The 13574-nt window shown below is 40.6% G+C and overlaps 1 long non-coding RNA gene across 7 annotated transcripts in view; it reads left to right on the forward strand.

Moving 5' to 3' along the window:
• The first annotated feature begins 2339 nt into the window (after positions 1 to 2339).
• Positions 2340 to 13574, forward strand: part of LOC107314369 — a 48946-nt gene continuing 37711 nt past the window's right edge. For all 7 annotated transcript variants that reach the window (XR_004307543.1, XR_004307539.1, XR_004307540.1 and 4 more), the window contains exon 1: positions 2340 to 2510. This is a non-coding gene — a long non-coding RNA (uncharacterized LOC107314369). The remainder of the gene's footprint in view (positions 2511 to 13574) is intronic.

The following is a 13574-nucleotide window of genomic DNA, read 5'->3' on the forward strand; positions in this document are numbered from 1 at the left end:
AATGTGTTATTTAAATTGTGCTGTGACACTACATAATGCTGAGAAGTCATTTTCTACAGTTCACTATTCTCATAGTCAATGGTGCTTGACTTGATTACCAGTGCCTCATAGCCAAAGTAGATATGGGCTATGTTTTAAATTTGTTAAAAATTGGTTGGATAAAATTATCTTGAATGAAATAGAATAGGTTGGAGAGCCTATTCCTTCTGATAGTTTCTTAGATGAGTCTTAATTTCCTTGCATAAAATATCTACGATAGTTACATTTTTGCATAAAAAACTAAGAGTAAAGGAACAGCTGAATGTTCTACCTGATTCTGCAGGGTAGTAGTGGAGGAGCTAAACCCTGCTTTACATCCTTCATTACATTCCTAAATCACAACTGGGACAAAGGTTATGTTGTGCCAGCATTCATTCTTCCATGAGTAAGGAAAATGTGGGCAAGGAGAGGAGTACTTAGTATCCACTAACTCCTCATGAGTCAGTTTACAGGGCAGTTTGGGAGATTAGCATTATTACCATAAGCTATCGGCCTGCTGTGAGAGAAAGTAGGGGTCATAGTGCCCAGTGCTGGTCTGCACTGCAGGCTGCTCTGCTTGCACAGCTTCAGTGCTCAGGGAGGTAGCAAGCCCCCAGCATCCTTTGTCGCCTGTGTGCAGGTATAGCTGGTGAGCATGGCATATATGACCGTAGCTAGTAGACTGCTTCCAAATGGGATGATTACTGCAATGGCTGAGTTGTCTTCATTTCTGCAGCGAAGGTAACTCAATTGGGTTACCCTCCTGCAGTAGAACTTGTGGGAACTTGATGGTTTAGAAGTTGGTTCCACGAGAATATTGGACATAGTTGAAAAGCCATTCTGAAATGCAACTTTGTCCCTGATCAAGACAGGATAAGCCTGAATTGTCACTGCAATCCATTCATCTTAGGAGGATAAAATGTAGGGAATTTAGGGAAATTTAGGGAATTTTCTGGAGAGAAATATAAATTTATGCTGGAACCATTTTGCCATGTAGGTTTACCAGTCTTTAGACTTTGTATCTGTTTCTCAGGGCAGAAAAATATGCTGCAAGCAGGGGTTAGGTGTACCTATGTCACAACTCTTTCACATCTCTTACTTTTTCAGGACTATGGAAGAGACATGGCTTTTAGGGCAAACAGTTTGGATATATTCCTCCTGCCACATGTGTATACATATACAGAGGATTTATTTCACGCTTCTCTGTTGCTAGAACCAGAGATAATCCACACATTCTTGTCCCTACACCTTCTTGATCAATTCAGATTTCTAATGAGATATTAACAACGTGAAAAGAAGGAATCTTTATTCTGAGATATTGGAATTCTTATGAGAAGGATTCAAGCAGTTTATGATCAAATAGTATTTTTTAATTTGTCTTGATTCATGTGAAAGTAATTTGAATCCACATTAGTATTCTGTGAACTGATCATTAACACTTTTCAACTGATTTAGTAAACATATATTGCTTGCAAAATAAATAGAAAAAGGAAAGGAGTACAGTTAGTGTAGCTGAGGCATGAAAACATACACATTAACATGCAAGGCAAAACTCCAGTGTTGAAATGGGGCAGCACATCAAAGTTATTTTTCTAGCTATGTTTTTGCATCACCAGGGGAAGCTTAAGAACAATAGACTGAGCAACCCAGCCCGCATCTCTAATAACACTGCTTCATACTTCTCTGCGAAATGCTATACCAACTGTAAGGAATGAACTGACACAGCCCTTCTATGTCGGGTATGCAAGATGGGCTTGACTCTGTGGCACCCAGTGAGATGTTTGCAGACTGTTTGGTCCTTCTCTAAGGGCAGAATCTCTCAGTGTCCCTATGAAGCGTGTGGGAAACTGACGGACTCTAAGTGCCTCTTTGCTTGGCTGACCAGGAGCTCAGAGTTTTGTGAGATGTCATCTCTGCATCTCACAAAGTTCAGTTTAGTTTCTTTCTGCAGACCTAAGCATATGCAGTTTCCTCAATGACACCTAACCAATCTTTGGATGAAGCTGGCAATGGGACTCCTGTCCCTCTGCTCCTGTGCAAACTGTGACTCAGATTGATCTTGTGAGAGGAGAATCCTTATTGCTAGGAAGGAATATGTTGAGCATTGCCTTGTACCACTTGGGCAGCTTCTCTCTCAGAAAGTTGATAATTCCTCTGCAGAAGTGATGTTTTTGTTATTTTTGATGCATAGTAGCTCTCTGACAACACTCAGTGTTCAATGAGCACACAGAAGGGAGAAGGAGATCATACTTATCTTTCTAAGATTTCCAGAGTGGTCCCTATGCTGCTGAAATTGACACTGTTTCTGCTGTTTCAGGAGGGATGCTGACAGCAGCCAAAAGCGATTTGGCACAGCTCAGGAGAAGTGCCCAGGTGACAGCCTGCACTACCAGTGAGCTGAGACCGGCTTGGTCTGCACCACCTGCCAGCAGACTCAACAGCAACAGGACAGTGAGCCCCTTCTTGTCTTGGGATTCATCTGGACTGGAAAGGTACTGAGAAGATCTGAAATCAACCTTCTGCCTCATGCTGGAAGAATGATTTAGCTTAGGCTCTGCTTCTATTTGGTCTCTTTCACTGTTATATCTTAAAAAAGCTCTCATAGAAATAGGGTGAATATCTGCAATGCCCTGTTTTGCTGCACTCTCCACCAAATTTTTCAGGGTTGTCCTTGCCACAGTGAAGTGCACTCTAAATGTATTTCCTTTCTACTCTGGCATATTGTTGGTAATGGGGCTTTCCTTTCTTGGAGAAACCAAGAACCTTCTTTTGGAAATGATTCCATGTTAAAAGGAAGATTTTTGCAAATACTGCAAACACGATTGCTGACTGGCAGCTATGTCTCAGCTGCACATATGGAAAGATGGAAATTTTTTGTGAAGAGGCATAAAGTGCCTCTTGAAGCAGAGATGTGAATTCACATCAAATGAAATGTGCACGGGGGGTCCTTTTTTGCATTACATTATAGAAAATGGTTCATTGTAGATTATCATAAATAGTAATGATCTGGACTGCGCTCTTGTGAATTCAGTTCTAATTAGAAATGCACTGAGCTACCAAAAATGATGCACCCAAGCCAGCTTCCTTAGGGCTACAGTTATTTTCTACATAAATACACCTTTAACCAACAGCATATAAAAAGAGCAATGATGACATCCAGAGGACAGATAGTTTAATCATAGGTACTGTAGGTATTCGCAGCAAATTTCCTGGGGATAGATCCCTCACCTACTTTTTCTGTTTAAAGTCTGTTCCTATTAAATCAGTTATTGACAGCCTGCTGAGTTCCTCTAATTCTTAGTTTTTATGGAAATGACCTTGCGAAGTTGAGCATTTCACCCCCAGTGCAAAGATTATATGTACAAGGTAAAGTGTGATTAATTCCATTGTCTTTGCCTGCACTATCATTATCGAATCCAACTGAAGAGTGATGCAGACTTTTAAGCTATCGGTAAACTTCAGGTTAATAGCTGTCTGGCTTGCTTCACCTGTAAGTGCTCCTACTGTGGGACCTCTCCCTATATGTAGGTTTTTATCTAATCTGTCTTAGTAACCCTCCGTACTCTGGTTTGGTAGTTATTTTTGGTTCTTATCTTGTTCACAACTGCAAGAGTGCTGCCCAGGTGCACCATGTGTTGAAGTCCCTACACAGAAAAGTCTTTGAAATTAACTGTAATGTCTATGAGTGGGTGTCTATTTTACTGACAAATCTGAAAGGGATGCATTACCAATTTGAGTCTCAGCTCCACAATCAGAATTTAATGGAAGCATGTTACCTATAATAGGTTCAGATATTTGTGTTCTTCAGCATTTTATGAATTCAGAAACAGATGGGCTATGACCAGGAAGCAGTGGAGAACAGACTGGCGTAAAGCAGCTTGGCTCTCTGACAAGTGCAGGTACAGCTGTGGTATGTATTTTATTCAGCATGCCCACCTACTGTATCAGCAGCCTGCCCTACCAGCAATTCAACTACAACTGACTTAATGAAGAGTAGAAGTAAGCATGAATCCAGACTTTCCATGGATCATAATATTTGAGAACCCAGAAGAATCAACATGATGGAAATCATGCCAAGTAATTTTTTTTCTCCATCTTTACATGCAAGAGGTAATGCAAAAACATTGGCTTTCTGAGGACAAAAAAACCCTCAAACAAATAAGTGAACAAAGACAAAATCTAATCAAATTATGAGATATTAAAATATTTCCCTTTTGGACTTTGCTAGTTGCTTCTTGTTTTCAACACGGAAGAAAGAAACCCTAGCAAGTTGCAGTTTATAGTTTAAATCACAGTAATTGTGACAAGAATCATGATGAAATGCTGGCTGCTTCTGTTGGTGTAAGGAGATTATACAGGGCCTGTTACTGAATATTTCATGCAAGAAGAATGCAAAGGATATTTTTACTCCTATTTGTGCCACTGTGAACCTTGCACATTTGGAAGTCCCATGGGGAAAGAGATTTCTGTGGCTAAAGAGACAGTAGAAAAGAATTCTGAATATCCCTTAACTGAAAATGTGGTATTTGCTATTTTATACTTTCGTATGTTGGAAAAGAGGTGCCTCTCTTTGTCGTTTGACACTCTTTGTACATCTGGTTGAATAGCCTTGCATTTGGGTATATTATACATTTCTACCTCTATTTCAATGTAACATCATATGTTGTAACCTATGGTAACCTAGTAGCAAAGTGAATTTGGATAAACAACAACCCATAATTATTTTATAGAGTGATTGTCTGACTTGAAATACTGAGGTAATTATCAAGTTAAATTTCTATGATCCCTGCAATTTCTATGAAACCTGGAGATGTCAGTACTTGAGTTCTGGCATATCTCTTAAGTAAAATTATACCACCTGAACCTAAGGTCGTAATTAAACATGTAACAAAGCTAAGCGAAAAATGTCTATATGTTTCAAATGAAAAGCAGAATAATACCCATCATTATAGATGGAGCAGAATGAAACTAACTGGCCACAAATTCCACCCTTCAGGAGGTGCAGATTGCAGCCTGTAGGTGGACAAATGCACAGGAGGAAATGTGGCTTGTGGGTCTGGGTAAGAAAGCTTGGAACAACCTGCTTTGAAAGGCAGATGGCTTCTTCCAGAATGCAGTAAGGACATGGGAAAAGCCCAAACGAGAGTTGCTTTTATAAATGTAACTCTACCATGAGGTGGGAGGTACCAATTTGGTCTCCAAAGTGACACTGTGGGAGATGTTTGTATGAATTACTTGCATTTGTATATAAATTACTGAGAAAAAAAAAAAGCTTTAAAACACAGCTAAATAGTACTTAAAGAGATCTGATGAGCAGCAGAATATGCAACCTAATCTATGTATTTCTATGTCTGCATACATGCGTCCATACTGTAAGCATGTATGTAGACTAGTGCTTACATTTGAAATCCAAGTCCTGAGAGGCTAGTATGATTTTAATGAGCCTTCCACAGCCTTATTTTTGGGCTCCTTTATTTTTGTGTTTCACGTGCTGTAGTAAGTGGAGATATCTGGGTTCAAACAGCAAAGACATAACAGAGAATGCCACTCAAGGATGGTAAAGCAAAGAGCTGCCATTCAGGGATTCAGTTGTGATAGCTGAGCTATGTGTGCCGTGTATCTTGCTTGTATCGCAGACTCTTAAAGATTTTCTTTTCTCATTCTCTTGTCCAAGCTCACATTTAACCTTTGAGGCAGTTCTGAATGTATCCCTTCATAAATCATAGTCCAGTAGCACTAACCTCAGGCAGCTCTTTAGTGTTTTTGACTCTCTTCTCACACTGTTCCTCCTCAGGCTTCTGCTGGTCATTCTCATTTCTCTACTGATGATTTTGTCACTTCTCTTCAATGTAAAACTCCGGGGATCTATGAGACTGTACACTGTGACTGTGTTTGTGATGTTGGGGCCTCTGCCTGATGCTACACTTCGCTTCATTTACCTTTCTCATTTCATTGCTTTCCCTTTGTTCCAGCAGTGCTGCCTGCCCCCCGCCCCCACCCCGCTGCCCTGTTACCACTGTGGGGCTGACATACTGTCCATCAGATCCTGTCCCCTCCAGCCTCCACCAAAATATGCTACCTTTCATGTTGGTGACTCCCTGAAATGCACTAAATCTTTTGTGTCCTCTAGGATTTCATTCCGTTTGGTTTTAAATGTCCCCTAGCTGTTCCTATGCTGGAAAAAAAAAACAACAAAACCACCTCTGGACCTACTGATCCTTCACAAGCTTTTTAAAACTATTCTCTGGTATTTCTTCTGTCAGCATTTTTACAGCATTTCAAGACTAGTTGGTGTCACATAGGGGAAGAATATTTCACAGCGAGAATAAAATACTACAGTCAGTTCCATATCGGCTTAGTTCTGAAAAGTCACTTAAGCAAAGTGTGATGCTGGATGAAGGATTAAGTGATGGCTCTGAGATTTGTCCAGACACAAAAATGTACCTAAGCTGTAGCTTAACCTTTTTTTTTATTCAGATGACAGGAAATGATGAAAGAAAAAAGCTTTAGGTAAGGTGAAAACAAACAACAACAAATAGGTGTCATCTTTTCGGCTCCTAAAGTACAGAGATGGTCCTATCCAAAGCCTCCTAGAAATGACTCTATTCTGGAGCATCAGTATCTTTGCTGCTGAGGTGGCAGGGCTCAGGACAGGTGCCCAGGGGACTAGCACCCAGTTGTGCTGGTGGAATATCCTTTCGCTAATAGAGGCGCTGTGACAGGATCTCCTGCATGTAATGAGCTCCCATGAATTCTGGGTGGACCATCCAAATTAAAATGCATCTGCCAGCCAGACCCACAGCCAGTCACACCTAATATCTGTGGTTCAATAAGTCGGAGAAATTGGAACAGGTCCTGGAAAGGGTTCAATAAAATGATTCAGGGATTCTGTTTGATGAAAGAGGGACTAAGCATAAGGGTAGCATGATGTGAGTCCTACATTATTTTCATAGCTGCAACAACAGACACAGTTCTGCCTTCAGATCTCCACAGGTGTTTGCAGGGAAAGCAGGTGGTGAGCCGAGAAATTTGGCTGAAGAAATCACTCAAGTTCTTTAGTGAAGAGCATGAAATAAGATAAATAGAGGATGTTCGGGAGCAAGTACTCCATCCAAAGTAAGCCTCTCCCACTTCTCCACCCAAATAAAAAGTCACCTTAGAAAAAAGCTGGAGGGGAAACAAAGATTGGAACGTTAAAGCCAGGGTCAGTGATGCAGGAGTTGTACCATTTCTTCACTTGTGCAGGTTGTTGTGGTTCTGGGCTTCTTCCTCCTACATGGGGCTGTTCCTGCTTCTGATTGCCATTGGGGTGGGGTGCTGGACTTTGCTGAGGTGAAGCTGAGGGCAGGGAGCAGAAGTGATGTGCAAGGTGAGACATGACGTGCAAGGTGAGAACTGATGTTTCAGAGTACCAGGTGCCCTATGCTGGGTTCGGCAGCAGGGCTGTAGGATGACTGCAGGTGTGAGTTGTAAGAGTGGGTATTTCTGGTGGTCTGATCTCAAGTTCAGAACGGAATAAGGATTCCACTTAATCTTTTCAGGTGTGTGTAAGCACAAGGCAGAGGACCAGAGAAGCTGCGATGGGAGTTGAGGTTTTTTTGTATGGAAGGAGTAAAGGAGATGAGTTAAAATTTAATGGAGAGGGGTTTTCAAGTGGCAGTGTGGTTATAGTGACAGAGGAAGATAGCATTTTAGATGCTGTCATGGGGGTAAACTAAAGGAGACAGATGTAAGAAAGTAGACGATGAGGAAATTGAAGCAGCAATATTATTTCCTTGTCCTCCTTTTGGTTTTGTGTTTTCATCGAATGAGCTGTGAATAGGTCAAAAACAAGAGCCAAAGTAAATTCTGTAGGACTCAAAGTGCTCTATACCATCTCTGCCAGCCAGTGTATATCCCTGCTGGAAAGGATGTTGGAGAAATAGCATCCTTTTTGATAGTGACTCAGACCTGAAAGTGAGAATAATAGCTCTGACTCAATCACAGGCTGTTGTGAAGGGAGATTAATGCCAGGAGACATGGCCAATTCTCTTCCTTTGTGTCAATCTACTTTCAGAATACCGCATATGCCAGTTATTTCTCTTGGAGAGGAAAGGGAGAGAGCTGATATGAGACAGAGATAAAATCTGGAGCATAATTAAACAGGCATTTTTCATATCTTTATCATTCTCTTCTTTCTCTTCTCTATTATGCCTTTGTGTTGATCTCTAAAACTACTGCAAGTGGGATGGATGCTGAAGGAATAGCAGCTGGTTTTGATGCCAAATAATACTCCACATTTCATCTAATACATGACAAGATACTTACAGGCATTTTCATTGTACATCTGATTATATAGAGCATTTTATTAGTAGTCCATCATGCAAACACATTACATTACTGGAATTGTCATGTCTTGACATTGAGTTTCAATTCAATTTCTGCCTTTTTCTCACACTTCCAACATTAAATATTTAAAAGTCATTGTGATTAACTAAACTGAGATTGCAACTACTGTTGCTTTGACTTGTTTAGTTACACCAGTTTTCTTTCAGATCTGGTGTTATAGGTTGACTCAAAATAGGGATAAGCAGCTGTTTGTTGTTAAATTGATTTTTCAGGTCTATCCTCAGTCCTGAGTGATCTGGTGATTTTAGTATCTGTTGGCTGCCTGGTGAGTGGAGTGGGATGGTCACATTTGCATTCTCACTGAACCCTCCTGCCAGAAGTGACAAAGGTCAGCTCCAGCATGTTCTGACTGGGAGCATTCAGGTTAGTGCTTGAAAAAGTTTTAAGATTATTTATAATAACAAATTTAACCTTGAAAGTTTCCCACTATGTGGGGTCTGGAATATTCCCAGCCATGGTAATATCTTTAAGTGACAGGAGCTGATTCTTATTTTCAACAGTCCACCAGGCAGCTAGAAACTCTCAGGCTGGAGAGACTCATCTGTGGCCCTGATTAGATCTCCACAGTAAAACTCTGTTTCCACCTCTTCCCTTGCCCTCTCTTAGATTCAAGGAGTGGTAACTTCTTTCTTCCATGCACGGTGAACTCCAGTTCTGGTTTAATATGTGAAACTAAGTTTGACAATGAAAAAGACTAAACAAAAACTTACACATGTATTGCCATTTCAGATAGAAGCAGCTTTACTGATCCTGTTTGGTGCTGAAACTATTTGTCTTAATGTTGTGTATTTTACTTTTTTTAATGGCTAGTGGTATTTACATAACTGTCCTTCCTGGCTTTTTACCCCTATCGGTAAGCAGCAGAGAATTTCAGCCCTATCCCATGCCATTCATCTTCTCAAACATGGTCCCTTGCCCTTGTAGCAATAGAAAAGTCATTGCTGGCTGTGACTTGAGTGAGTGGAGCATGGAATATGAAAAATGGAATCACAAGTCTGCTGTGATGGAGAGCTTGTTTCTGGAAAGCAGCTTGTTTTTTTGTTCAAACGCTGATGCTCCAAGGTCTTGTGCTTATAGCAGCTTGAGTTTGCCTTTCACCTTTCTGCTGGTATACAGTGAATGTCATGGGACTGCTCTCAGATGGTCACAACCAACGTATCTGCTGTCGTCATGGTCACAGAGCATGGTAGGAAGTGTTTTTCCTTTCTCTTTAGGGCTTCTTGTATGAGGCACAGGGTTCTGGTCTGAGGCACTTTAGGGGATTTTGGCAGCTGCCCTGGCACTGATTGTCTTGTACTGCAAAAAATCTCAGCATAAAGGTGCAGATATAATCTAGCTGTTATAAATGAGGATGTTATCAGACTCTGCTGCTGCTGAGCTGACATGCATTTTGAATGGTTTCTGTGTTATTGTGGTTCCCATCCATCTCCAGTACTGTTAGAGATACAGAGAAACTGAAGAATGCACCAAAAGGGAGCAGAGACTGAATTTTGTCACCAGCTACTACCCAAGAAAAGAGGTCGTAGGTCCATGACTGCAAACTAAGCTGGAAGGAAGTTCAGAGAGCATAGGAGAAGAGCTGATAGATAAGTAGGGTCCTCAGACATTAGCCCTCTCCCTTTGTGAGGTGTGTGTGAGCCACATGGAGATGATGGAGTCTTGGAAGTTGTGTTGCATGTCTGCTCTTTGCACAAATACAGTCCCATGCAGTGTCGTGCTGTAGCTCTTGATTGCAGAAGAAATGGTTATATGGCCAGAGCTTGCTACTGAGCCTTTTTCCACATCTTCACTAATGTGTTTCTTGTTGAAGGTAATCAGGATTTGAATAATCAGCTGAAGCTGGAATGCTTGCTCTGTGTGTGTTTCCTTCACTGCTTCCAGGCTTAATGTGTTACAGATAGGTGCATCTGACAACCTCCCAAAATCTGTCTCCAGACAAATGTGAAAACCTGAAAAAAGACAGAAAGGTTGCAACTGAGTGCCCCAAAAAGCATATAGTAGAGTGATGTCTGATCTTTGTGAGAAGTATTGTGAAATTAGAATCTGGTTCCCTGCTAACTTGTGCAGACATAGAAACCATACGTACCCACTGCATCAAGAATTGGATGCATGTACCTCTAGCTTTTTTAAGAGTCAGATTTCCCCCAGAGAAACAATAGTGGTTCAGAGTTAGAGACAGCCTTTCAAGGGAATGAGAAAAAAAAAAAGGTCTACAAATAGCGAACTATGATTAATTTTATTTTATTTTATTTTTTTCTTTGTGCACACACACATAATGCTGTGATACTGTGTGACAATGAGTCATCTTACATGTGCACACTCATCCCTTATATGCCTGGAAAAGGCATTCTGTATTTTGGGACCCATTTCCTCATTATCAGAGCCAATTTGTTAGCTTTTACAAACCCTTTCAGAAACTGATTAAGCTTCATCTAAAAAGCAGTTGGGTTTTTGGCCCTCAGTATTCCTATTACCGGGCAGCCTTTCCAGTGCTTTTATCCATCCTCTGACAGCCAAAACCATTTTATTTCCAACCTTAGTTTATTCATTGCCAATTTATGTCATGTGAAGAAATGAATGAATTATCAAATATGCCAGACTGCAGAATAAACAAAAGTGATGTCACTAAACACCGCATCCAGCATGTAGGGAATGGGAATAAAGTACACTCAGAGAGAAAAATCAATAAAAGAAGCCATATAGCTAATTACCAAGTACAATAAATGAGTACCATGAAAAATAGGCCATGTCGAGAATAATCTCAGTCAAATGCAGCTAAAGACAGTCCTCCTTTTAAGAATTGAGAGGGTATTAAAACCTGGAACATGTAAATCAGTTGTGAAAGTTCACAATTCACTGAACTTCACGTATCTCCAGGTAAGTACGCACGGGGGGGATTCCGGCATGTCACTTTAGGAAAGCTTAAGATAGCCAAGGCTGCCAGGCATGGAAGAAAACCACTCCCAGCAAGTCTCAGATTGCTGGCAGACTGGTGTTAAAAAGGGTGCTGCGTTTCCCAACAGAGCTGTCTGCTGATGTGGGCGCTGTGACACGATCTGTGCAAAAGGTTCAGATGGTGAGATAAGCATCTACTTCAGTTCTTTACGGAGCCCTTGGGTTTGACAGTAGCGAAACATATGCTGCCTAGCAGGTGAGCCCACATTTGATTTACATAGCAGTTTCCTTTAATGCTTCTGGTCCTGGCATGGGCTGCACTGCATGTATGATGGCATTCAGCTGGTAGAACAGGATATTTATTCCCAGACTTGGGATTTTTCTACAGAATACTCAGTGGGTTTAGTATGTTGGAGATGCAGATCTGAGCATTTCTGAGTCTAAAGGGCTGAACACTGAAACATTTTTAATTACTCACAGTTCTGGTGTGGAGGTCTTCAAGTGAGCAGAGGAGAATATTAACATATGCTCCCATCCACCAAAACCAATATTATGCCATCACAAACAGGGTAACTTTTAAATACATAAAGGGAAATGTTTTCTACTTGATATGTGGGGTCAAATGCACAGACTATTTCACTTCCCCGTGGCTGTGCTATTTACTCAATTGTAAGGTAAAAACCTCCTCCTGTGTCTTCTCTTCCAGCATCATCAGCTTGTTCCTTATAATTTACTGTCTTACCTGTTTGTTCACGTGCTTATCTTTTACTGGTGGTACCATGCAAATGGCTTCTTATATTTCACTATTGATCTCTTAGCATCTACTCTTCCTTCCAGCTGTAAACCATCAGGGATTTTAAACACAAACAATAGATGCAGTGCACCTTAGGTCATTTGGAGCCAAGGTTTTCAATATGTCAGTTTGGGAAGCACTGAAAGAAAATTTGAGTTCTGTTGCTTGTTCTAACTCAACTGCTTAGATATTTGGCTGGCTACAAATTAACCTAGCCCTGCTTCTGAGAAGGCCCCTGTGGCTTTTCATAGGATTCATCATGATTATCAAGTTCCAAGGGAGAATCGGGGCCATAAATAGCAGAATAGTTTGGAAAGAAAAAAAAAGGAACTCAGTACATCGCTGATATTAAAATATTAATAAGTAAATTAACTTGTCATAGTCATTGCTAGACTGGCTTTTTCTATATGGAAATATTTGTTGTTAACCTAATCACAAAACTATAAAACACAACTACAAAACAAAGAAGATACTCTCAGAACTATTAGTGTGAGTTACCTGCCTCTGTATAGCAGTTGTCTTCATTAATTGAGAGGCACGTAAGATGTGGATGTTAGTAAATGGTGTCCATTCCAATATATGTACGTCCCAATGAGGCTGCAATTAATAGCAAAGAAAATAAAAATAAACTTAATAGAGTCCTGGTCTGTGAGTAACTATGATAAGGTTACACATTAAATTAACTTAGAAATCAAAACTGTTAAGCCCAAACTAATAATTGCCAGGTGCAACAAAACAATTTATTTCAGACGAGCCAACTTTGAAGGGATATGAAAGGAACACAGAAAAACGAGTTCATATGCAGTCATAGCAGCTATCACTTATCACACAGTAATAAGATAGTGGACAGCCCAGATTGCAACTGTGAAATATAGATAAAGCAAACTTGCAAATGTGATCATCTGTAACTCTGACAAACAAAACTAAGAAAAAAGAATGAAAGAGGAAAATAGAAATCTAATTCAGTAAAATGTGGAGGACAAATTACAGAGTAAACTAGAAACACTTCTAAATTAATAACAGAAAGATAGAGTCCAGTAGTAAATTTGAACACAGTTGGTTGAAAAGCACATATTAATGTTCTCTCTCCCTCTGTTGTCGCTTTCTCTGCCTGGAGTGAGCACTCCTTAGAGATTTTGTTTCTCACTGCCATGATTGCTCATTTTTTTCAGCAGAGATAATGAGATCGAGGCAGGAATAGCCTTCTTTCATTCTCTTATTCCATTTCATTTTTCTCCTCCAATTTGCACCGCAGCAATGGCAGAAAGAATATCGCAGTGGCGAGTTGGGAGCAGGTTGTGGTCGAAAGAGAAGGCATAATCTGCAGAATGGTCTTAGGCTGAGTTTCAGGTTGGACTGGGGCACCCCTCTCCCTCCTGACCTCTTTACTCAGCTGGGTTTTTTTTCCCCATCTTTACAGGTGTGTATGTGACCTTGTTTGTGACCCACAAGGGAAATGGAGTGGGGCTCTGAGGAAAGA

Source organism: Coturnix japonica, chromosome 5 (genome assembly GCF_001577835.2).
Source record: "Coturnix japonica isolate 7356 chromosome 5, Coturnix japonica 2.1, whole genome shotgun sequence".
Classification (NCBI taxonomy): domain Eukaryota; kingdom Metazoa; phylum Chordata; class Aves; order Galliformes; family Phasianidae; genus Coturnix; species Coturnix japonica.